At 44.5% G+C, this 24,315-nt stretch overlaps 1 long non-coding RNA gene across 1 annotated transcript; it reads left to right on the top strand.

Moving 5' to 3' along the window:
* The first annotated feature begins 1,843 nt into the window (after positions 1–1,843).
* On the top strand, positions 1,844–22,803 carry LOC125488098. Its single transcript, XR_007266211.1, has 3 exons — positions 1,844–2,009; positions 19,839–20,881; positions 22,564–22,803. It is a non-coding gene; the product is annotated as an uncharacterized LOC125488098 (long non-coding RNA).
* The last annotated feature ends 1,512 nt before the right edge of the window (positions 22,804–24,315 follow it).

The following is a 24,315-nucleotide window of genomic DNA, read 5'->3' as shown; positions in this document are numbered from 1 at the left end:
TGACCTTCGGACAGCGCAGAACTCCCTCAACACTGACCCTCGGACAGTGCAGAACTCCCTCAACACTGACCCTTGGACAGCGCCCACTCCCTCAGCACTGACCCTGCAGCAGTGCCCACTCCCTCAGCACTGACCCTGCAGCAGTGCCCACTCCCTCAGCACTGACCCTTGGACAGCGCCCACTCCCTCAGCACTGACCCTCGGACAGCGCCCACTCCCTCAGCACTGACCCTGCAGCAGTGCCCACTCCCTCAGCACTGACCCTCCGACAGTGCGGCATTTATTCAGCACTTTCGCAATTACCCACCCAATGTTTGTTGCTACGGGGAAAGAAGGGACAGACCTGCGGTGGTAGTCAGTGCTGTGATTTTATTTCTGAAGGCTCTCCATTATTTGACGAGCTGAAATTACGGGAGTCCATGGGAATGGCGGTCATACCCTCTGACACAGCTTGTTTCGAGGTCATTTCCACCACCCCTCCCCAGCGAAGGACCCCCCACCCAAACCAATCTCAGCCAATGCGCAACCGGATGCAGCAGCCATAAACCCAGACGCACAGGCTGCTTATCCGGATCTCCCCCGGCTCACAGCCATCCATCCGACATCTTCCTCCGACTCTGTGGCATCCGAATTTTGCCCCTGAAATGCAGAGAGGGAGAGGTCATTGGCCTGTGATCCTCAGTGGGGATTCACGAGAGAATGGCCTTCTGTCCTTTTCCCCGTCCTGTTTTTATCCTGCTTCTCCCATCAACTAATCTGCATTATGCGTTTCATCATTCCCATGTCCGTTGGCTGAGATACACTAGAAGCACTGTGTGCACAGTTCTATTATCTAAATGCCTAAGTTGGACCGTACTGGGAGCATTGTGCACAGTTCCCCCTTCTATATCCTTCGGTTAGGCCCACACTGGGAGCTCTGTGCTCAGTTTCCATCTCCATATCAATCAGTTAGACCAGACTGAGAGCCCTGTGCACAGTTCCCATCTCCTTATCCCTCAGACCACACTGGGAGCCCAGGGCAGAGTTCCCATCTCCATATTCCTCAGTCAGACGACACTGGGCGCACTGTGTGCACAATTCTCATCTCCATATTCTTCAGTTAGACCACACTTGGAGCTCTGTACGCAGTTCTGTTATCCATTCCCTGAGAAACATCTATTCATCACTTCATTCGAACCAGCCTCCGATTTCATTGGAGACTTTGCGAGGGTGCCAGAGGAGCATTCAAATTCTCTGGTAATCCCTTTGGATTCTCCTCCAGCCGGGGATTCCAGAGGGTCCCCACGTCCAGCTCTTTTCCCAGCTGGAATCATGGCAGTCAGGCCATTGGAAAACCCTAGAATATTCGTCTGAAGGGAGAACTCAGAACTCGTGATGAAAGTGTGACAGTCTGTTTCCAGCGAGACAACTCAGGGGAGGAGGGTCGTTCGAAATCACGGCTTGACACAAGGAGGAATAGAGTCCCCAACCCTTCAACACTTCCCCTCCCCCCACAACCTCATTGATGTGACTCTGAGGGGCTTTCGATCGGGGCAGGGTTATTTAGTGCTGGGGGCGGGGGGGACGGTGTTGCAGGCAAAGCGCGCAGAATTAAAATACCGCTTCACTATCCGTTACCACCTCCATTGGCGGAAAACATTCGAAAGGCCGTGTGGCCTTCCCCCCTCCCACAGGCTGGCGACTCAGACAGTGGACAGACCTCCGTACAGAGCTCTTGTTGTCTCCTCTTCGGCGTTGAGGGCCTGCAACGGGAGCAGGGCTCCAAGTACCAAGAGCAGCGCGTTCCTCATCATTCCCTGAGCTCCTCCGGGACAGGAGGAGGTGCCGCCCTTTATGTGAATACGGGGCGCGATTCTAGAGTTAATCATCACTCGAGCTGATTATTACTTGGCTTCGTCTTGCTGGTTAAACGGACAGTTGACTCTCCGACGTCAATAGATTCGAAGATCATACAATTCTTCCCGAGCAGGTTTTGCATTCACTAATCTTACCGAGCAAACAGTACTCGGGTAAGTAATGTATGCGAATGTGTCTGTGTAGGTATGACAGTGTTTGTGTGTTTGTAAATATGCATGTACCTGAATCAGTATGCATGTGTGTGCGTGTTTTCTGAGTGTGTATGAATGACTATGCGTAAGTTTTTTTTGACCTTATTAACAAGTGGACACACTCTGACTTAAGATCCAGAGAATCTATGTTCCAGTTACCACACTGACACTCTGAGGAGCTCGGTAGAAAATGAGGAAAACACTACATTATTTACTTGGGTTTTTTGGTGCTGGCTCTGCCCATCGCTGTTAATGGTTAAGTGCATATTAGGCATTTTGTGTCAGAAAAGACCTGTTCAAAAAGGATGGATCTAACCTAAACTGAAAAGGGACGAGGCTCAGCGGTTAGCATGGCTGCTTCCTCCCTCGGGAAACTGTCTGTGTGGAGTTTGCACATTCACCACGTGTCTGCGTGGGTTTCCTCCGGGTGCTCCGGTTTCCTGCCACAGTCCAAAGATGTGCAGGGTAGGTGGATTGGCCATGCTAAATTGCCCGTGGTGTTCAGGGATGTATAGATTAGGTGGGTTATAAGGGGATGGGTTTGGGTGGGATGCTCTGGGGGTTGGTGTGGACTTGTTGGGCCGAAGGGCCTGTTTCCACACGGTAGGAATTCTATGATCTTAGCAGGGATATTTGCTCATTCTATTAAGGGAGAGTTTATACTGATAGACAAGGTGAGTGGAGGAATTCTAAGTCGCAGTACAAATGGAAGCATTGATGGGGTAGGTTCTGAATGTGAGGAGAGCACGTCAATTAGAAAAGAAAGACATGAGAGAGTCAGAGTATGCAGTAACTCTGAAGAACTAAATCTCACTTATTTCAATGCAAAGGGTCTTACAGGTAAGGCTGATGAACTCAAGGCATGTTTAAGAACGTGGGATTGGGAAGTCATAGCTGTTACAGAAATTTGGCTGAGAGATGGACAAGGCTGACAGTTCAATGCCATAGGAAGGTTAGGAAAGGAGGCAAGGAACGTGGAGGATGGCTTTTTTTGGTTAAGGAATACATTACTGCTGTAATTAGGGAATATATTTCTGATAAATTGTCCAGTGAAAATATATGGGTAGAATTACAAATAAGAAAGGAAAAATCACTTTGATGGGATTGTACGAAAAGTCACCCAATAATAAGAGAAAAATTAACAAACAAATATGTAGGGAGATCTGAGATATATGTAAGCGTAATAAGATTGTAATAATGGTGGATTTTGATTTTCCAAACACTGACTGGGACTACCATCATGTTAAAAGTTTTGATGGTGAAGAATTTGTCAAATGTGCTCAAGAAAATTTTCTTTTAAAAGTGTACAAGGAAGCAGCCATTAGGAGAGTGTGTCAGTGTTAGAGTTGAAGAGCTTAGGCCTTTGCTCGAGGTTTTGGCGTGAGGAGACTTAGCGGAGGGCCAGGTAAGAGCAGGGAAGGGGTCTTTAATTCTACTTTCTTTCTGTCTTGACTGAAAGCAGTAGGGATGGCAGTTAGGCCAGTGGAATGCTCCTCTTGCAGGATGTGGAAGATCAGGGAGACTTCCAGTGTCCCTGGTAGCTACACCTGTGAGAAGTGCTCCCGGTTGCAGCTCCGGACAGACCGCGTTAGGGAACAGGAGCTGGAACTGGATGCACTCAGGATAATCTGGGATGCAGAGAACATCATTAATAAGAACTATAGTGAAGTGATCACTTCTAATGCACAGGCTGCAGGCAGCGGGGTGACCACCAAAAGAGGTAAATGGGGAAGGCAGATAGTGCAAGGTTCCCCTGTGGTCATTACCCTCAATAACAGGCATACTACTTTGGATACTGTTGGGGGTGATGACCTGTCAGGGGCTAGCAACAGCAGTCAGGTCAGTGGCACTGTGACTAGCTCAGAGGCTCAGAGGGAAACGTTGCAGTTGGACAGACTAATACTAATAGCAGACTCAGTTGTGAAGGGGACACACAGTAGATTCTGTGGCCGCAGAAGAGATACCAGGATGGTATATTGCCTCCCAGGTGCCAGGGTCAAGGATGTCTCTGAGCAGTTGCAGAACATTCTGAAGGGAGAAGGTGAACAACCAGAGGTCATTGCACACATCAGTATAAATGACATAGGTAGACAAAGGGATGGGTTCCTGAGACACGAGTATAGGGAGTTAGGTAAGAAGTGAAAAAGCAGGACCTCAAGGGCAGTGATCTCCGAATTACTCCCAGTACCACATGCCAGTGAGGATAGAAATAGAGAGATAGGCCAGATGAATGTGTGGCTGAGGAGCTGGTGTAGGGGGCAGTGTTTTCAGTTTTTGCATCACTGCAATTTCTTCTCAGCTAAAGGTGACCTGTACAAGAGGGATGGGTTGCACTTGAACTGGAGGGAGTCCAATATCCTTGCAGGGAGATTTGCTAGTTTTACCCAGCAAGGTTTAATCTAGTTTGGCAGGGGAGTCCGACACTGAAAAAGAGAGAGGCCATTGAGAAGTCAGACAAAATACATTAGCCAATGAGAGCAAGTTTACTATTCAGGATAGCCAGGGGCATAGTAAAGGGAGGGAAAGACTTCTGGTTTAAAGTGCGTTTATTTCAACGCTCAAGGTCTGACTGTTAAGACAGATGAGCTCAGAGCATGGATTGGCTCTGGGGACTGGGATATTATAGCCATAACAGAAACATGGCTGAGAGAAGCGCAGGACTGGCAGCTCAATGTTCCAGGATACAGAAGCTACAGGCGTGACTGAAGTACAAGTAAGTGAGGAGGGGGAGTTGCCTTTTGAGAAGGGAGGATATAACAACAGTGCGTGGATGAAGGATATTCTTAAAGGGTCATCAAATGAAGCCATATGTTTACAACTTCAAAACAAGAAGAGGATGGCCACTAATTTGGAACTGTATTGTAGACCTTCAAATAACCAATGGGTACTAGAGGAGCAGATGTGTAGAGATTGCAGATACCTGTAGGAATAACAGAGATAGTGGGAACTGCTGATGCTGGAGAATCTGAGATAACAAGGTGTAGAACTGGATGAACACAGCAGGCCAAGCAGCATCAGAGGAGCAGGAAAGCTGACATTTTGGGTCTGGACCCTTCTTCAGAAATGGGGGAGGGGAAGGGGATTCTGAAATAAATAGGGAGAGAGGGGGAGGCGGATGGAACATGGATAAAGGAGAAGATAGGTGGAGAGTGGACAGACAGGTTAAAGATGCAGGGATGGAGCCAGTAAAGTTGAGTGTAGGTGGGGAGTTAGGGAGGGGATAGGTCAGTCCAGGGAGGATGGACAGGTCAAGGAGGCGGGATGAGGCTGGTAGGTTGAAGGTGGGGGTGGGGCTTGAGGTGGGAGGAGGGGATAGGTGGGAGGAAGGACGGACAGGTTAAGAAGGCAGGGATGAGCTGGGCTGGTTTTGGGATGCGGTTGGGGGAGGGGAGATTTTGAAGCTTGTGAAGTCCACATTGATACCAATGGGCTGCAGGGTTCCCAAGCGAAATCCCAAGCTGCTCCTGCAACCTTCGGGTGGCATCGTCACGGCACTGAATGAGGCCCAGGATGGACATGTCGTCCAAGGAGTGGGAGGGGGAGTTGAAATGGTTTGTGACTGGGAGATGCAGTCGTTTGTCACGCACCGAGCGTAGGTGTTCCACAAAGTGGTCCCCAAGCCTCTGCTTGGTTTTCCCGAAGTAGAGGAGACCACATCGGGAACAGCAGATACAGTATACCACATTAGCATGAGTGCAGGTGAACATCTGTTTGATGTGGACGGTCTTCTTGGGGTCTGGGATGGGGGTGAGGGGGGAGGTGTAGGGGCAGGTGTAGCACTTCCTGCGGTTGCAGGGAAAAGTGCTGGGGGTGGTGGGGCTGGTGGGGAGTGAGGAGCGGACAAGGGAGTCATAGAGAGAGTGGTCCCTCCGGAAGGCAGATAAGGACAGGGAGGGAAAAATATCTTTGGTAGTGGGGTCGGATTGCAGATGGCGAAAGTGCCAGAGGATGATGCGTTGGATCCGGAAGTTGGTGGCGTGGTATGTGAGGATGAGGGGGATTCTATTTTGGTTGTTATTGGAGGGAGGGGGTGTGAGGGATGAGTTGTGGGAAACGTGAGAGACACGGCCAAGGGCGTTTTCGACCACTGTGGAGGGGAAGTTGCAGTCCTTGAAAAACGAGGACATCTGGGATGCCTGGGAGTCGAATGCCACATCTCGGCAGAAGCAAAGGAATTGGGAATAGGGGATGGCATTTTTGCAGGAAGGTGGATGAGAGGAGGTGTATCCTAGGTAGCTGTGGGAGTCGGTAGGCTTGAAATGGATATCAGTTTCCAGGTGGTTGCCAGAGGTGGAAAAAGAGAGGTCCAGGAAGGAGAGAGAGGTATCCAAGATGGTCCAGGTGAACTTAAGGTTGGGGTGGAAGGTGTTAGTGAAGTGGCTGACCTGCTTGAGATCCTCATGGGAGCATGAGGCGGCGCCGATATAGTCATTGATGTAACGGAGGAAGAGGTGGGGGATAGGGCCAGTGTAGCATTGCAAGAGGGACTGTTCCACGTATCCTACAAAGAGGCAGGCATAGCTTGGGACCATGTGGCTATCCATGGCCACCCCCTTTTATCTATTGTAGGAATAACAGATTGTTTTAGTTGAAGGTTTTGATTTCCCATGTACTGACTAGGCCACCCAAAGTGTAAAAGGCCTGGATGGGGTGGAATTCGTCAAATGTGTCCAAGAAAGTTTCCTAAATCAATAGGTAGAGAGCCCTACTTGGGAGGGTGCAACGCTGGACCTCCTCTTGCAAAATGAGTCAGGCAAGTGACTCAAGTGTCAATCAGAGAGCACTTTGGGTCCAGTGACCATGACTCTCTTGGTTTCAATGTAGTTGTGGCAAAAAGATAAGACAGATCCATGGGTTAAGATTATAAACTGGAACAGGGCCAATTTTGGGGCCATTAGGCAGGATCTAGCAGCAGTCGACTAGATGTGTCTGTTTGATGGAAAAGGAAGGACTGGCAAATGGGAGGTTTTTAAAAGTGTGATATCAAGAGTCCAGGGACAGTACCTGTGAGGGTGAAGGGAAAAGCTGGCAGGTTTAGGGATCCCTGGCTGACGAGGGATATTGACGCTCTGGTCAGGATAAAAAAAAAGGCGTACATCGGGTTTAAGCAGTTGGGGTCAAGTGAATCCCTAGATGACTATAAAAAGTGTAGGAGCACACCTTAGAGGGAAATCAGAAGAGTAAAAAGAGGCTGTGAGGTGCGTCTGCCAGATAAGGTTAAAGATAATCTCAAGAGGTTCTATAGTTATATTAAGGTTGGCTAGGGAGAGAATACATCTGCTTAAAGATCAACATGCCTGTTTAAATGTGGAGCACAGGAGATGGGGGTGATTTTTAATGAATATTTCTCCTCAGTGTTTACTGAGGAGAGAATTATGGTTGCTAAGGAAATAAGAAAACAAGTGGGGATATTTTGGAGCACATACACATTACCAGAGAGGAAGTGTTTGCAGCCTCATTTCGCATTGAGGTGGATAAGTCCCTGTACCTGATCAAGTCCATCCTCTGATTTTGTGGAAGCTAGGATAAAAATTGCAGAGGCCCTTGCAGAGCTTTTTGCATCATCTTTAGCCACAAGTGAAGTTCCGGAAGACTGGAGGGTGGCTAATGTTGTTCCACTGTTTAAGAAAGGTCACAAAGACAAGCTGGGGAACTACATTCCAGTGAGCCTGACATCAGTGGTAGGCAAATTATTGGAGAGGATACTGAGGGACAGGACTAACTAATACTTGGACAGACAAGGTCTGATTAGGGATAGTCAGCATGGATTTGGGCACGGGAAGTCATGTCTGACAAATCTTTTAGAGTTTTTCAAAGGGTTTTGCAAGAGATTTGATGAAGGTAGGGCAGTGAATGTTGTCTATACGGACTTTAGTAAGGCCTTTGACAAGGTCCTGCACTGCAGGCTAGTCATGAAGGGAAGGTTGCATGGGATCCAGGGAAAGCTAGTTAATTGGATTCAAAACTAGCTCAATGGTAGGAAGCAGAGGGTGATGGGTGAAGCTTGTTTCTTGGACTGGAGTCCTGTGACTATTGGTGTGCCACAGGAGGCAATGCTGGGACCTTTGTTATTTGTTACTTAGTGAAATGATCTGTATGTGAATGTACAAGGCATGAATAGTAAGTTTGCGGATGAAACAAAATTAGGAGGTTTTGTTGATAGCGAGGAAGGTTATCAATAATTAATGAGGGATCTTGATCAGATGGGGAAGTGGCAAATGCAGTTCAATACAGCTAAGTGTGAGATGTTGCACTTTAGAAAGTCAAACCATGGTAGAACTTTTACAGTAAATTGGAAGGTCCTGAAGAGTGGTGTGGAACAGAGGGACCTAGGAGTACAAGTTCATAGTTCATTGAAAGCAGCATCACAGGTGGACAGGGTGGTGAAGAAGGCATTTAGCATGCTGGCCTTCATCGGTCGAGGGTAAAGGAATTGTGACATTATGTTACAGCTGCATAAGTTGTTGGTGAGGCCGCACTTGGAGTATTGTGTACAGTTTTTGTCACCCTTTTTATAGGAAAGACACAGTTACACTGGAAAATGTGCAAAGAAGATTTATGAGGATGTTAACCAGACAAGTAGACCTGAGTTACAGGGAGAGGTTAGCCAAAGCTTTATTCCTTGGAACATAGAAGATTGAGGGGTGATCTTACTGAGGTATATAAAATCATGAGGGGCATAGATAGGATGAATGTATACAGTCTTTTTCCAAAGGATAGGGAATTGAAAACTCAAGGGCATAGGTTTAAAATGAGAAGGGTAAGATTTAAGAAGGACCTGAGGGGCAACTTCTTCACACAGAGACTGGTACATATATGGAATGGGCTGCCAGAGAAAGTGGTTGAGGCTTGTACAATAGCAATATTTTAAAAAATCATTTGGATAGGTACATGAATGTGAAGGGTTTAGAGTGATATGGACCAAATTGGGGCAATTGGAACTAGCTGGGTGTTAGCATGGACCAGTTTGGGCTGAAGGGCCTGTTTCCACGCTGTGTTACTCTATGACTCTATGACTTAAAGGTTATGGGCCAAAAGCAGGTATATGAGTTAGGCCACAGAACAGCAATGCGCTCTTCCGGTGTTCCTGTGTGCTGAAAGCGGTAGAGGAGAAGCGTAATGTACTAGACTCCTGATGCCTCTAAATCTGAAATACAGAAGGAACAGCTGGACAGACAGACAACTTCTCAAAATCTGTCTGACTTTCTCCCCCATCATCTCACAAAACATGCACTCCATTGACAAAAAGGGCAGGGACGTTTCATTTTCAAATAAATGTATGAATATCTGGGTGCACCTAAATCTTTTATCGCAGCACATTCCTTGTCTTGCTCCCTTCAGCAGCAGAAACCTCAAGTACTGTGAAGAGATCTGCGCACCTCACTTTGGGAACGATACATGGACCATGGAAGAAGTACAACACAGATTTACAATAATGATACCTGTACTTCGGAGTTAAGTTGTGAGGATAGATTATACAAATGGACCCTTTTATCTCCAGAATTTAGAAGGCTAAAGGGCGATCTGATGGAAATTTTCAAGCTATCACAGGGGTGAGGTGGGGAGTAAGGGCAAATAAATATAAACTAATTCCACTAGTTGGGTATTCTGGAACTAGTGGGTACAGTCTGACATTTAAGGCCAGCCTGTTCAGGAACAGTATTAAGAAGCACTTCTACACACAAAGGATGATGGATATTTGAAACTGTCTGACACAAACCACAGTGAATTCTGGGTGAGTTTTTAGATTTTTTTGACCAAAAGTATGAAGGGATATGGGCCAATAGAATCAGCCCTGATACCATTGAATGTTGGAATATGCTTGAGGGGCTGAATGGCCTACTCCTGTTCCTATGTTCCTCTGAAGCTATGCTTTATTGAATGATACTAGGAGGTAAGTGTTGCTTTTTTTAACTCACTAGTAATCGTTAGACTTTCAGAAACCAGGGATAATATAACTCACCTCACTAGATCTTGAGCTGAACTCCTCAATCCATGACTTTATGATAGCATTCAGTTGGTTAAGTTTAATCTGGTCTCTGACTTACTCTTTCAGAACCGTGACATGATGCAAGAGTTCCACACAGGCTTTGTTTTGATACCAGAGATAACACCTGCACATTCGGGTGCATATGCCTAACTTTTACATCACCATGACCTACTCACCACCATCTCTCTGAAGTCACAAATTCCAGGGCTTCGTGAGTCTCCGAATTCTTCCAAATTTCCCTTTCCTTGGATTGTTGACCATGATTCTCAGTATGACTTTGATTGTGCTGTGAATAATGTCTGTGCCAGAGAACCCTTCGATCTCTTGGATGTCTTTTGCAAAGGAAATCATTGTGACTGAATCAAATGATACGTCCTTTGCCTTTGCAAGAGTCTTTAGAGCCTTCCATCTCTTCAATGGCCAATGTAGAAGAGATTATTCTTTTGAGATAAGTGCTGTCTTTCTGTTGTGGTTTGCAGTATACTCAATCTAGGATTTCTACACTTTTCTATTAATGTCCACAGTCTGAGATCATTGGCCTGATTTCCACGGATTCTGTTTTTTATTCGAGGGGTGGGAGAGATTTTGTCTTCACAACTTCCAAATAGAAGTAATCACAAACGTAAAACAATTTTCCATCAGGTTGTTGAGGAGTTTAGATCTGATGTGATGATGACGATGCTTCACTGCCTCCAGGTCTGTCCTGTAGATAGAGAAATGATGGTGGGTGGTGGATTTGAAGTAGTGTCTTTGTTTCTGTTCTTGCCTCAAGCTATTCTTGCCTGGTCTTCTTACAAGGAGATTGTTATGGATCAGATCAGACCCTCTCAAAATATTTTAAGATGGTAGCCTAAACCTGAATGTTTTCTTATTTTGAATGCAAATGTAAAGTGTTATGTTCCAAATCCAATACAGCTGGTCAAACTGCTCAATGTTAAGCAAAACACAATTTATTCAAACAAAATACAACAACAGAATGAAAAACTTAGAAAAGCTTAACTCTATTGGAAAATTTAACAGAATAATACATGTAATTCCTATTGATTATTAATTGTTCCAATATAATTGCATCCCATAAAGACTCCCCTTGGCAAAAAGGCAGATTTAGAAATCAGATTTTCTCATGTGGGGAGAGAAACCCCCGCTTATAGCTGTAACTGAGAGAGGGGAAATATAGCTTCTACTTCTTCAAAACTCCAGCAGCTTCTGCTGAATCTAACAGCTAAAAAATAACTAGAAATCCTGATCTGTGAGAGGTGACCACACCCATCCAGGCTGCTTCTATTGTTCCAATTTCCTTTTTTCAAAAAAAAACTTCAAGGCCTAACAACTATGTACCTGTCGTCCAGTCTGTCTCTTAAAAAACACCCAGTACAAAATACATGCTTTAAAGCCACCCCATTATCATAAGATGGTATCTTGTTTTCCTAGATCCTTTCACTCACAACCATCTCTCTCCACACACTCCACTCCCACATATCACACGTTGACATCCCTTATTTTGAGGGACTGGCCTTCTGAGCTTTCTCAATCACCTCTCCAAAACTTCTCCTCCAATGTCCACAGGAAGCCACCAATTCAAGCATATCAACAAGGATCAAGAGTAGGCCACTCAGCCCTTCAAGGCTACTCCACCATTCCGTAGGATCATGGCATTGATTTGATCTGATTTTAACCTCAACTCTACAGTCAGAAGCAGCAGTCTGCACTAATCAGATTCATAATATAAATACAGTCGCTACAAGAGCAGGTTAGAGGTGGGGTTTGCTCTAGCACTCCCCATCAACGAGGCACATGTCAGGAGTGATATGGAATACTCCCCACTTGCCTGGATGAGTGCAGCTCCAACAATACTCAGGAAGCTTGACACCATTCAGGACAAAGCAGCCAGCTTGATTTGGAAACACATCACCAAGCATCCATTCCTTCCACCAATGTTCAGCAGCAGCAATGTGTATCATCTCCAAGGTGCACTGCAGAAATTGACTAAAGATCCTCAGAAAGCAGATTCTGAGCCCACAGCCACTTCCATCTAGAAGGAAGGTAGATATATGGGAATACCTCCACCTGCAATTTCCCCTCCAAGTCACTCACCATCCTAACTTGGAAATATATCATTGTTCCTTCAGTGTCCTGGGATAATATCTTGGAACTTCTTCCCAAATGGCACTGCAGAGTGTCCCTACCCAACTTGTACTGCAACAGTTCAAGAAGGCAGCTCAGCACCACCTTTTGAAAGGGCAGCAAAAGACGGGCAATAAATACTGGTTCCAGCCAGTGACACCCCTGCATGTGAAAGAATAAAATAAAACCTTGCAGCTCTGAATCTGTTCATGTGTATTGTGGTCTGTCAGCTCGTGACTACAACTTGTTGGGGGTGGAGTAGATGTTTTCAATTGCTCTCTGTGGTCAATGACATGTTTTCACATCTTCCGCCAGGGCTCTGGAGAGCCATAACTTACTGACCATGACGTCCACAACTGTGATCATTTTGACACTTTGAAAATAAAACAAAAAGATTGAAATGTCAGTCTTGAACCTTTATCATTCATTTGCTCAGCCTCAAAGTTGAACCTGCAGCATCGATTTGTTGAATGTGCTGTTTTGTTCAATAGAGAATGTCAGTTGTACTTTATTCAACGAGCCCAGGTCCTCATGAGCTGACCTAGCCTATTATCAGCAATTGTTATCCTGTTAAACTTTATCAAATATTATCTCTTGATGTTTCTTCAGTGATGGTGTGAGTGGAAAACATTTCCAAAACCCACGGACAGGAGCAGACTTTCCTTTCTCCTGACAGTGTGAGTTAATTCACTCTTCCCAATATCAGTGATCCTGATCAATTCTTTCTACATGATTCCAGATGGGGAGCAGTGGGGAGATTGTCCTATGAAGCAAGATCAAGCAGCTTCAGCCGATATTCTCTAAAGTTTTGAAGAATGAGTAGAGACCTAATTGAGGGAAATAAGATGCATAAAAAGGAATTAACAAAGTAGATGTGGAGAGGGGTTTCCCTCACATGGGACAATCTAGAAGGAGAGGTCATAGCTTTAGGATAAGGGACAGCAGGTTTAAAATGGAGATGAGGGAGAATTATATCTCTCAAAGGGTTGCAAATCTGTGGAATTCACTGCCCAGAGTGCACTGGATGCTAGGACATTGGGTAACTTTAAGGAGGAGATAGATTCTAAACTGGTAATGAGTTCAATGGTTATGGAGAGTGGCCAGGAAAGTAAAAATTGAAGCTGAAATGACATCAACCCTGATCTTATCAAATGACAGAGCAGGCTGGAGGGGCCGAATGGACTACTCCTGCTCCTAATTCTGCTGTTGTTATACGAGGTTGCAGGTAGCATGGAAGTAACCACAAAATGTCACTTAAGTTCAGAGGCATTCACTGCAGTTAACTTGTTCAAACTCCAAGCTCTGAACATTCTTGATCATTTCTCCCTCATGGACTCTGTCCATTAATCAACCTCCATTTCATCTCTCAGGATAAGGTGCTGAATAATCAGAGTCAACAAAGGTTTAATGAATTAATTGAAGAAGGAAGCTGCCATGAACTGCCCTAAATGTAACCCTAACTTAGGGAAGATAGAGATGGGGGGATAATGTGTGGCTTGCTTGAGACACACAGAACATATGAACACTTAAAGATAAAATTTAAAATATCTGTTAAAGTCAGTGATTTGAAAATGAGCATTAGCAGGAACAAGAACACATTATTGTACATTAACTCAGGGAAATTTAGTTCAATAAACCCATTTCCTCAATATAAACAGAATTCTTATGTTTTTACCTAAATTGTTTCACCAGCTTCCTCTTTTAATTGGAGTATAGGAGAAGGTTAGCTTTGAAACTGGTGCCACAATTTCAACCAATATGATGTTGGTTAGTGGAGCATACTTTCAGTTATTAATAAATACTCATGTAAGCTTTCTAGATTTTTGTGTTGTGTGACAAACTAATTTCTACATATTTCACTTCTTTGAGTGAATGTAATGACAATTGTGATCCTTTCTCTGGGTGAGTGTGGTCTGTCAAAATATGTTATCTGCTGCCTGGTGGCCACGGCAGCAGCAGACCTGCTAGTCATTGTTGTTGATCTTGTCATGTGACACATCCTAATTGTTTGCCAGAAACATTTTCTTTTCCTGAGGGAAATCCCCATGCCATCTGCCTTATGCAGTCACTGACTAGTCTATCTTCAACTTGTTTGTTTCCTCTCCACCTATCCTCTCCTCTATCCATCTTCTATCCGCCTGCCACTCTCTCCCTATTTAGTTCAGAACACCCTTCCCCTCCCCCTTTTCTGATGAAGGATCTAGGCTCGAAACGTCAGCCTCTCTGCTCCTATGATGCTGCTTGGCCTGCTGTGTTCATCCAGCCCTGCACCTTGTTATCTAGTACACCGTTGTTTTCAGCTTTGATTGATTTGTGGCCATTTGTTTCCAGAAGCTGAAATATAATTATTGCAGAGAGAAAATGGCAGCTGTGGTTCTGAGAGCAGTGACTGCGCTGAGCTGCTTGAAGAACATTTTCTAGTATTTCATGTTAAAAGCTTAATACCTGATTAAGAATAACCCTTGATTTTGCGGAATAACAAAGTACGTTCTGTTATCCAGTGTTTGGCCTTCAATAGAATTTCTTCAACAACACTCAGCATTCCACTTATTTTGATTCTGCTGCTGAATGCTTAATCAGTGAAACACTTCATTGTGCCAACAGAGCCCTCAGGACATTTTGCTTTCGTAGTAGTGTAAAGGGTTACAGAAAACCAGAACTAGAGAACCGAAGGAAATCCATCATTTTATTGTTTCTGATCTCAGAGAATTTCATCCTGCTGCAGTCAATATCAATTGAGTATATCATTTGGTACCGAATGTTCCATTTCAGATACAGGTCTGTATACCTGCATCGTTTTCTAGGTGAAATGGGCTTCATGATACAGCTAACAATTTGCTGCACCAATGTCTATAATTATGCCATGATCCAAGAGGATGTTCAGAGAGCAGCTAAGGATATTGACGACAGACCCCATCACATGAATGGGTGAATTTGTTAAATGATAAGACGCAGGGAGGAATCTCCAACCCTGAAAGTCAAATCTTGGCTTTTTTACCACCATCCTCACCCTGGCAATTCCAACCCACTCCACCCCTAAGTCCCCAGTGTCACATGCAGCAATTAAACCCTGTGTTGAGTGTCCTTTCAGTCAGCACTTTCCCACTCTTAGCAACTCATCATTCAAAAATAAATTTTCATCATCTTCCATCCATTACTGATCTTTTCATAATTTCTGGGGTTCCGAAACTTCCTCTCTCGCAGTTAGATGGACAAATATAATCTCCAAATCACTTGGGAGGAAGTCCAATTTCTTTTTGCCAGTAGGGACCTTGTGAGATTTCAAGATCATAAGAAATAGGAGCTCTGGAGGGGCAACCAAAAGCTTGATCCGTGAGAGAAGGGGGTATTATGGACAAACATAAAGGAGGAAAGAAGGGTGGAGAGAATGATTCAGTGAAGGCCAAAGCTTAGTCCCCAAGCAGCTGGAGGGCATGGCTGCTGATTGTGAGTAGATTTAGTCTCAGATTGGACCTGAAACTCCAAGTGGGAGAACACAGAGCTTTTCTGAAAGTGGTTACCTGCGAAGGAGGAAATTAAAAAGACAGGAGAGAGAGGCCGGGAAGGGATTTGAAAAGATGTATTTGATTCATCCCTGATATCACCAGGAGATGGGAAATACTCAACAGGTAAGTCTAACTCCTTGGTGGGTATGAGGTGGAGCCGGATGATTAACAATCATATTGGAACTTTCAACACTGTGATTGATGACTTGCATGAGGCTCGCGTTTTAAGGATTACTGGACAAAGATTGCTGGTCAGATTAGGATGTATATTTAGACTCAATTTACGTGAATGTCACCATAGGATGTGAGAATGTTGGATGGTCTCCACCTCTTCCACTGAACATCCCTGTAGATACAGAGATACACTCACATCAAATAAAGTATCTTGCACTCATTCCTCCTCCAACAGTGATGGGCTGCAACAACACCAGGATTCCAAGGAGAAAAAGCAGGTCTTTCGTCATTCTCTGCTGAAGTCTTCGTTGCTGCATGTGCTCGCTGAAAGACAGCTCTTTATATTCTGTCATTAAAAGTTTCTCTCTCTCTCTATCTCTCTCTCTCTTTATCTCTCTCTCTCTCTCTCTCTCACACACACACAGACACACACACACAGACACACACACACACACACACACACACACACACACCTCCCCCCCACCCCCCGAGAGAGACAGAAAGTTGGCTCCAATTCAATTTGTTAAAGGGATCGTTCACTCACTTTGACAGGCAATAACTAAAACCAAAAGAAAAGTGGAATGGGATAAATCTGGCTGTTCTTTTCCCTATCAATTATTAATACAATTCTTTTATTTTTAAGTTTCTGCTGAATTTGTATCCATTGTCCTTCCAAGCATCACATTCCAGATGACACAACTGTCTGTGAGCCTAGTCCAGGACTTGTGTAGGTAGTGGGGTATTTTGATAGTACAGATTCAATGGGTTGATGGACTTTTTCTGGACTGTATGGTCCTATACTCCTATGATTCTACAGGTCAGAAGAAATTCTCCTCATCTCCAGACTAATTCTTCCTTCAATTCTCTTGACTCTGTTTCTACTGGTTACTGAATGTCCCACCTCTGAAATGTGTCCTGAACCTGTCCTGCTTGGCATTTCCACACAGCACGATGAGTGCATCCTCCCTGTGAAGATGATGAGACTTCATCTTCACCAATACTTCAAGCAGTCCATCCTCGCCGGTACTGTCATTCACAAAGGTATGAAGGTTGGACGACGTCAAATAGGTCTCTGCCTCATGCTGGTCCTCACTCAAAACTGGCAGAGGCAATGTTTCTCCCTCAGACCTCAGTGGGCCGTGCTCTGACCAGGACACCCTCTTTGAGGCACAGTAATATCCCTTTAGCCAATGCCCTTGTTAAAACTCAGTACTTGCTCTGAGTGATGTTTATCAGGAGGAGGGCAGGTTTCTTGGCTGAGGGAGTGAGGCAGTTGGTACTCAGCGGGAAAAGAACATAGAACAGTAGAGCACAGTACAGGTCCTTTGGCTCAAGATGTTGTGCCAACCTATTATCCTACTAAGATCAATCTACCCTGCATACCTTACATTTTACTATCCTCCATGTGCCTATCCAAGAGTCACTTAAAAGTCGCTAAAGTATCTGACCCCATTACCACTGCTAGCAGCGCATTCCACATGCCCACTGCACTCTGTGTGAAGAACCTACCTCTGACATCTCCCCTATACCTTCCTCCAATCACCTTAAAATTATGCCCCCTCATAATAGCCATTTTCACCCTGGGAAAAAGTCTCTGACTATCCACTCTATCTATGCCTCTCATCATCTTGTACACCTCTATCAAGCTATCTCTCATCCTTCTTTGCTCCAATGAGAAAAGCCCTAGCTCCCGCAACCTTTCCTCATAAGACCTGCCCTCCAGTCCAGGCAGCATCCTGGTAAATCTCCTCTGCACCCTCTCTAAAGCTTCCACATCTTTCCTATAATGAGGTGACCAGAACTGAACACAATATTCCACGTGTGGTCTAACCAGAGTTTGATAGAGCTGCAGCATAATCTCACGGCTCTTAAACTCAATTCCCCTGCCAGTGAAAGCCAACACACCATACGCCTTCTTTACAAGCCTATCAACTTGTGTAGCAAATTTGAGGGATCTATAGACGTGGACCCCAAGATCTCTCTGTTTCTCCACACTGCCAAAGAATCCTGCCATTAACCCTGTATTCCGCATTCAAAATCGACCTTCCAAATTGAATCACTTCACACTTTTCTGGGTTGAATTCCATCTGCCACTTTTTTGCCCATTTCTGCATCCTGTCAATGTCCCATTGCAACTTACAACACCCTCCACGCTGTCCACAACTCCACCAACCTTCTTGTCATCGGCAAACTTACTAACCCAGCCTTCCACTTCCTCATCCAAGTCATTTATAAAGATCACAAAGAGCAAAGGTCCCAGAATAGATCTCTGTGGAACACCTCTGGTCACCGAGCTCCAGTCTGAATACTTTCCATCTACTACCACCCTCTGTCTTCTATTGGACAGCCAGTTTTGTATCCAGACAGCCAAATTTCCCTGAATCCCATGCTTCCTTGCTTTCTGAATGAGCCTACCATGTGGAACCTTATCAAATGCCTTGCTAAAGTCCATACACACCACATCCACTGCTCTACCTTCATCAATGTGTTTTGTCACATCCTCAAAGAGTTCAATAAGGCTTATGAGGTATGACCTACCCCTCACAAAGCCATGCTGACTATTTCTAATCAATCAAGTTTGCACTAATGACAGGACATCCCCAGGGATGGTGATGGACAAGGCTAATACATCAGCAGTAAAGTATGATTCTGTAACAACGATTAATTGGAGCTGTAATGTGTCAATGGGACCCTGAGAATTTCTGAGCTCCCTCTCTGTTTGTATAGAGACATGTCAATCCCCTTTATAAAGCAGAGACAGACAAGAGGCGATATTTATTGCAGCAAGCTTTATGCACATCATTCAAGGGGCAAGGGATCCACCCAATCTAGCAGTGCCTGAATGACAAAAATTACTATCAGAGTAACTCAGATGGTCAGAGGGACCACACAGGGCCTCACATTCTGTGTTGTGCCACTCATTATTTGGTGCAATGATCATCACAATTCTAACATTGCATATTACTTGGTTTCTCATTGTCGTTACATGTAGCGAAAAAAATATCTTCCTTCATTCTCCTCGTAGGTGCTCATAATTAATGCTGGGGGACAGAAATGAAAAGCACGTTAAACACAACAGTCAGGAGCATTTCAATACACTCTTATCTGGCTGGGAAATATGTTGATGCATTAGGTAAAGTGTTCCCAGTGTGGTCTTCCCCATGTATTTAGGAGACAGATGCTTGTGTGGTACTCCCACTGTGATCTATCCAAGGTAAATTGGAACCAGAAGAGTGCACAGTTCTCCAAATGTGGTCTTTCTTAGGTAGCTTGGGACCAGGAGATAGGACAGTGCTGCCAGTGTGGTCTTCCCAAGGTAGGTTGTGATCCAAACAAATGAATAGTGTTCCCAGTATAGTCTACCGAAGGTAAGTTGGGACATGAGGTCTTGCCAGTGCCCCCAATGTAGTCTGCCTAATGTAGATTGGGTTCTGAGGAGTGCACACTGCTCCTAGTGTGGTCTACCCAAGGTAGAATGGGACCATAAGAGTACACAGTGCTCTTCCTTGGATCTACCAAAAATATATCAGGTGCAGATGGGTGCTCCAAGTCTGCTCTACTCAAGTTACATGAGACATAGGTGTCAAAAAGGGGATTGAGACAAATCAAATCATTCTTGATTAAGTTACAATGTCTCAAAATGATTCATACTGGGAAAATAATGAAAATTAATTTCATACTGAATCACTAAAGCAGATATTAGGGGCAAGAGACCAAATACTTTATTAAAGAGGAAGGCATTATGGATGGGCTTTAAAGAGGAGAGAGAGAGGGATATTGTGATGGTAGGAGATCTGCAGATTATGTCCCAGGGAGCTGAAGGCATGGCCGCCAATGGTGAATTGGGTAAAATCTGGGAATGGGCAAGAAGCCAGAATTGGAGGAGTACCAATATCAGGGAGGATTTTTGAGCTGCAGATAACAATGGAGACAAAGGGGAGAGGACATTGAGGTTTTAAAAGTGTATTAACCATAATAATATTCTATATTGCACAGGTGTGAAGACCTGAATGGCCTCCTGCCTTTCTCAGGATGTTCTTATCGATTGTACACAGAGATATACTCACGTCCAGCAAGATCAACCAAAGGCACAACTCAATCAGCAATAATGAGCCACACCAGCACCTCAGGGTCAGGCACCCAAGGAGAACAGACTGCACCTTCCTCATTCTTTTCTCTTATCACAGCCACAATGGGATCCTGGAGCACAGAAGCTCATGAGAAGTGCACAGAGTGCACTGTAGATAATAATCACCCCAGGCTCATTGAGATTGGTCCCAACTTGGAATGGCTAAAGGGACAGTTCTCACACCATGGGCAGCAGGAACTGGGAGCAGTGACTAAATGTGAAGTCCCAGTCTATTCTTTAATAATCTCATGCTTGTAGCTTCAGTTCACACAGGACAAGTCAGATACCAGATTGAAATGGCTTGATGCACACCATTTTGTCTTTGTTCAATGTAATGGAGCATTTTGCACTGAAGCATCAGCATGCAGTGCTGATAATTTGAATTTAAGAATTAAGTTCTAATTTATGAGGTAGAAAAAGCATTAAAACAGAGGAAAACCTGGCCATACGGCCCAGTATGCCACTGCTAGCTCTTTGTGACAAAACTTAAAGAGCCAGCAGAGGAACTGCAGGCCAAGTGGTTTCCTTAACTACAAAACAATACCTGCTTAGCCTGTGTGAACATTGTCTTTAAACCTTCACCACTTCAACCAGTTAGGTCTCTCTGTTCACTGATAAATAACTGATTAACAGAAACGCTTACTCTTTGATTCCAGTTACATTTGGTCTCAGTTAGTGAAATGTCTTTATAATAAGCTCAAGATGGATCCAATCCTCAATGTTCATCTGTAATTATTAACTACAGATAGTCTCTTATTTCCTATAAAGAGCCTCCATGTTCCAGTCATCTCACCAAGATTCTGAAGGACTCTGCAGAGAAAGATGAAAGCACTGCTTTTGCTGCTAATCAACCTGGTACTCGTCGAGCCTATCACTGCCGATGGAGAATCGAGGCCAAGGTTTTTTTCTGGTTAGTACATCTCTGTGAAAGTTAACTGTAGAACCATTCACAGGTACAGGAAGAGGCTATTCAACTCCTCAAGCATGTGATGTTTTGCAATTGAATTTTGACTGATTTCTTTTACCTTCATTCAATCACCCCAGTTTGGGGCTGAACCCCTTCCTGCCAGTTCCGAATGAAGAGTTATCACCTCATTTTGGAGAATTTTCAAAGAGCTGTTCAGTTTAATTTTCTATTTATCCACACTTAAAAGCTATCCACAAAGGAGCTGTCCTTAATTGCTTCATTCACACATTGAACAGGGACAAATTTTCAAATTTCTCTTTGACTCGCCCCTCCTGATCTCTGCAATCTTATCCAGTCCCCAATAACAGTTCCAGATACCCACACCCTTCTAATTCTGATGAATTCCAAGAGATCAAACAGTCTGCCATTATTGGGAGTTTCTTCAGCTGCCTGGGCTAAGAGCTGTGGAATTATCTCTGTATAAACACAGTCAATTCTCTTGTCCTTTAAACAGTCCTTGAACCGAAACACTTTACGAAAGTGTTTGGAAATCTGTTCATACATTTCTTGTTTATTTTTGTCTGAAATTTTCCATTGTGTTCCTGTGCTGCATGGTGGGATATACGCATTCAGAGATTGATTTCAGTTGTGTCATTCTGATGTTCACAGTTTCTTGTGCTAAGACAGCATAGATCAAGCACATTTGGAGGAACGCAAGAAGTTCTTCTCTCTATATCTCTCCATTAGAGCACATTTGGAGCACAGCGCATAGTTTCTATCTCCAAATCAATTGTTACACAATACATGGAACACCATGCACAGAGCTCGTCTCCATATCCATTGGTTAAGTCACACTGGAAGCATTGTGCACAGTTCTGATCCCTATATCACTCAGAGAGACACTACTTAGAACACTGAGCAGGGATGGTTTCAATTTCCCTTGGTAAGACAACATGGAAACACTGTGAACCATTCTTGTCTCCATATATCCCTCTGTTACATGCAACTGAGAGGACTGTGCACAGAGCTGGGCTGCAAGCCCCTTGGTTATGTCACAGTAGGAGCACTGTGCACATTTCTGGTCCCTATTCCCTTGTTTAGACCATACTGGGAGCAGTGTACACAGTTCTTTTCCCCATGTCCGTTAGTTAGACAACACTTTGCCTACTGTGCGTAGAGATGGTCTCGATCTCCCTTTGTAACACCACACTAGGAGAACTGTTCACAGTTCTGGACTTGACATCCCTTGGTTCAATGACACTGGTGTCACTGGGTACAGTTTCTGTCTCAATATCTCTCAGTGACCACACTGGAAGCACTGCAGACAGTTCTAGTCTCTATCTTCATAGATAAGGTAACACTGGGAGCACTGGGCACTGTTCTGATCTTTACATCCGTGGGTAAGTCCACACTGGGAGCACAATGCACAGTCTGGTCTCCATCTCCTTGATTGGACCACACTACAAGCATTGGGTACAGTTCTGATCTCCATATTCAGTGGTAAGTCTACACTGCAAGCACTGTGATTAAGGATATTCTATATCTATATCTGTGTGTAGTTCTCATTTCAATTTGCTTGATTGGACAACACTAGCAGTACTGGATACAGTTCTGGTGGGCTTATTTCTTGGTTTGTTGGCATGCTGTCTGGGGACATCATTGAACTATTCCTTTCTGTTTCACAGGCCTATTCAACTCTTGTGGATTCCGCGGAGGAACTTGCAAGCGATCTCCTTGTGATCCGCATGAAATCCCTTACAATGGGATTTGTACCATCGGGCTATACTGCTGCAAGAGAAAATGGACATACAGCGAAAAAATTCTAAAATGAGACCCATCTGAGGCACCAACTGATGCTAACCATCATCTCTGTAGATCGTCTGTGTTTCCTTGTGTGGATCCAATGACCCCTGTCCTATTGCTTTCTGAACCATGTCAATAAAATTAATTGCATTGCCTCTTGTCCATGACCCACATTTTTCGTTCATTTGATCAGAGGGAGGGAAGGTCAGAAACAGGCAGAATCATCCATATCTTGTAGCTCCAAAATTGCCATCCTGACAGCATCATACCTTTCAGTCAGATCCATCTGTCACCATCCCCAGGTATGCCCTGTCGTTATAGAAGATATGGTAAAGGAATCTTCCTGCTGATTCCCACCTATCACCCTCCTTCAGCTGATGGTCTTGTCCTCTTCAATATTAAACAACAGTGATAAACTGGAGGAGAGGACCCAGCACTCCTAATCCATTCTGGTTTTTGGTCTTGAATCTCCATCACCACGAAAGTCTCAGCAGTTCCACGACTGGTTGAATTGATCGAGGTTTGAAAGCCTAAGTCTTCCTGCAGTTCCTGGTGAGGGAAACAGCAGAAAGGGAAAAATATCCTTGCCTTCCTTCTTACAAATCTTCCTGCCTTGAATACATCTGCCCATGTCATCATTGGTAGAAGTGAACACCACTCAGTCCTGGTGAAGATGAAATGTTGCCTTCACTTTGAGGACATACTTCTCTTGTTGGGTACAGTCATTGTGCCAAATGAGAAAGAGTCCAAACCAATCTGGAATCTCTAATCTGGGCACCCATGTGGTGCTATTGGCATTTAATTTAACTGCAATCTCTTAAATCAGAGTGTGGCATATTCCTTATGCATAATCCTCTCAGACCATCCTATATTCCTTGACAGACCTCTGACAATTCATCTTATCTTGGCTTTGTAAGGAGAACTCTAAAGAGATTTGGTGATTTTCTGCAGTGCATAATCTACATGGTACACAATATTGCTACTGTACATCAGTGGTGGTGGGAGTAGATGTTTTTGAATGTGGACCCAAGACATTAACTCTGTTTTCTGTACACAGTTGCTGCCAGACTTGCTGAGTTTTTCCAGCAATTTCCAATTCCATTTAGTCTAGAGGTGTGTCCTAACATATCCAGGTGATGGAGGGGGCCATGCAGTGGATAGAACAATGACAGTCTCTCCTCCCAATATCCCATGTGACTTTGAAAGGCTTCTATCATTGAGATGGTGTTGAGGTCCATGCGGAGAGTGTGAACATCCCCCAGTGGCCAGGAGGTGAACAAGTTTCCATTCTAAAGGTTGGGTTGAACGGGAAGAGGACTCTCCTTCGCCGATTCTCCTTCATCCTTCTCTGCCAGCCAGAGGGGAGCGGGTTCATTGAGGCTGCAGGAGAGAAAGGCACATGTTGTTTTTACTCAACTGTGAATCTATGCCCCCAAAGATACACACATCTCCAAGTGTATCACTTTGTGCTTTTCTGTGCCCATTGGCAAGGCCCAGTCAAAGATGTGGGTCACCAACAAGAGCCACCAGTCACTCACTGACCAATGCCTAGGCTCTGAGACCAAGGACCCCAGTGTTTGTTGCCCATCCAGATCAGAAAGACAATTTCCTTCCACATCCATTAGTTTAATGTG

This window comes from Rhincodon typus, chromosome 49, assembly GCF_021869965.1.
Source record: "Rhincodon typus isolate 14 chromosome 49, sRhiTyp1.1, whole genome shotgun sequence".
Taxonomy (NCBI): Eukaryota; Metazoa; Chordata; class Chondrichthyes; order Orectolobiformes; family Rhincodontidae; genus Rhincodon; species Rhincodon typus.
This window is presented reverse-complemented; position numbering and strand designations above follow the sequence as displayed.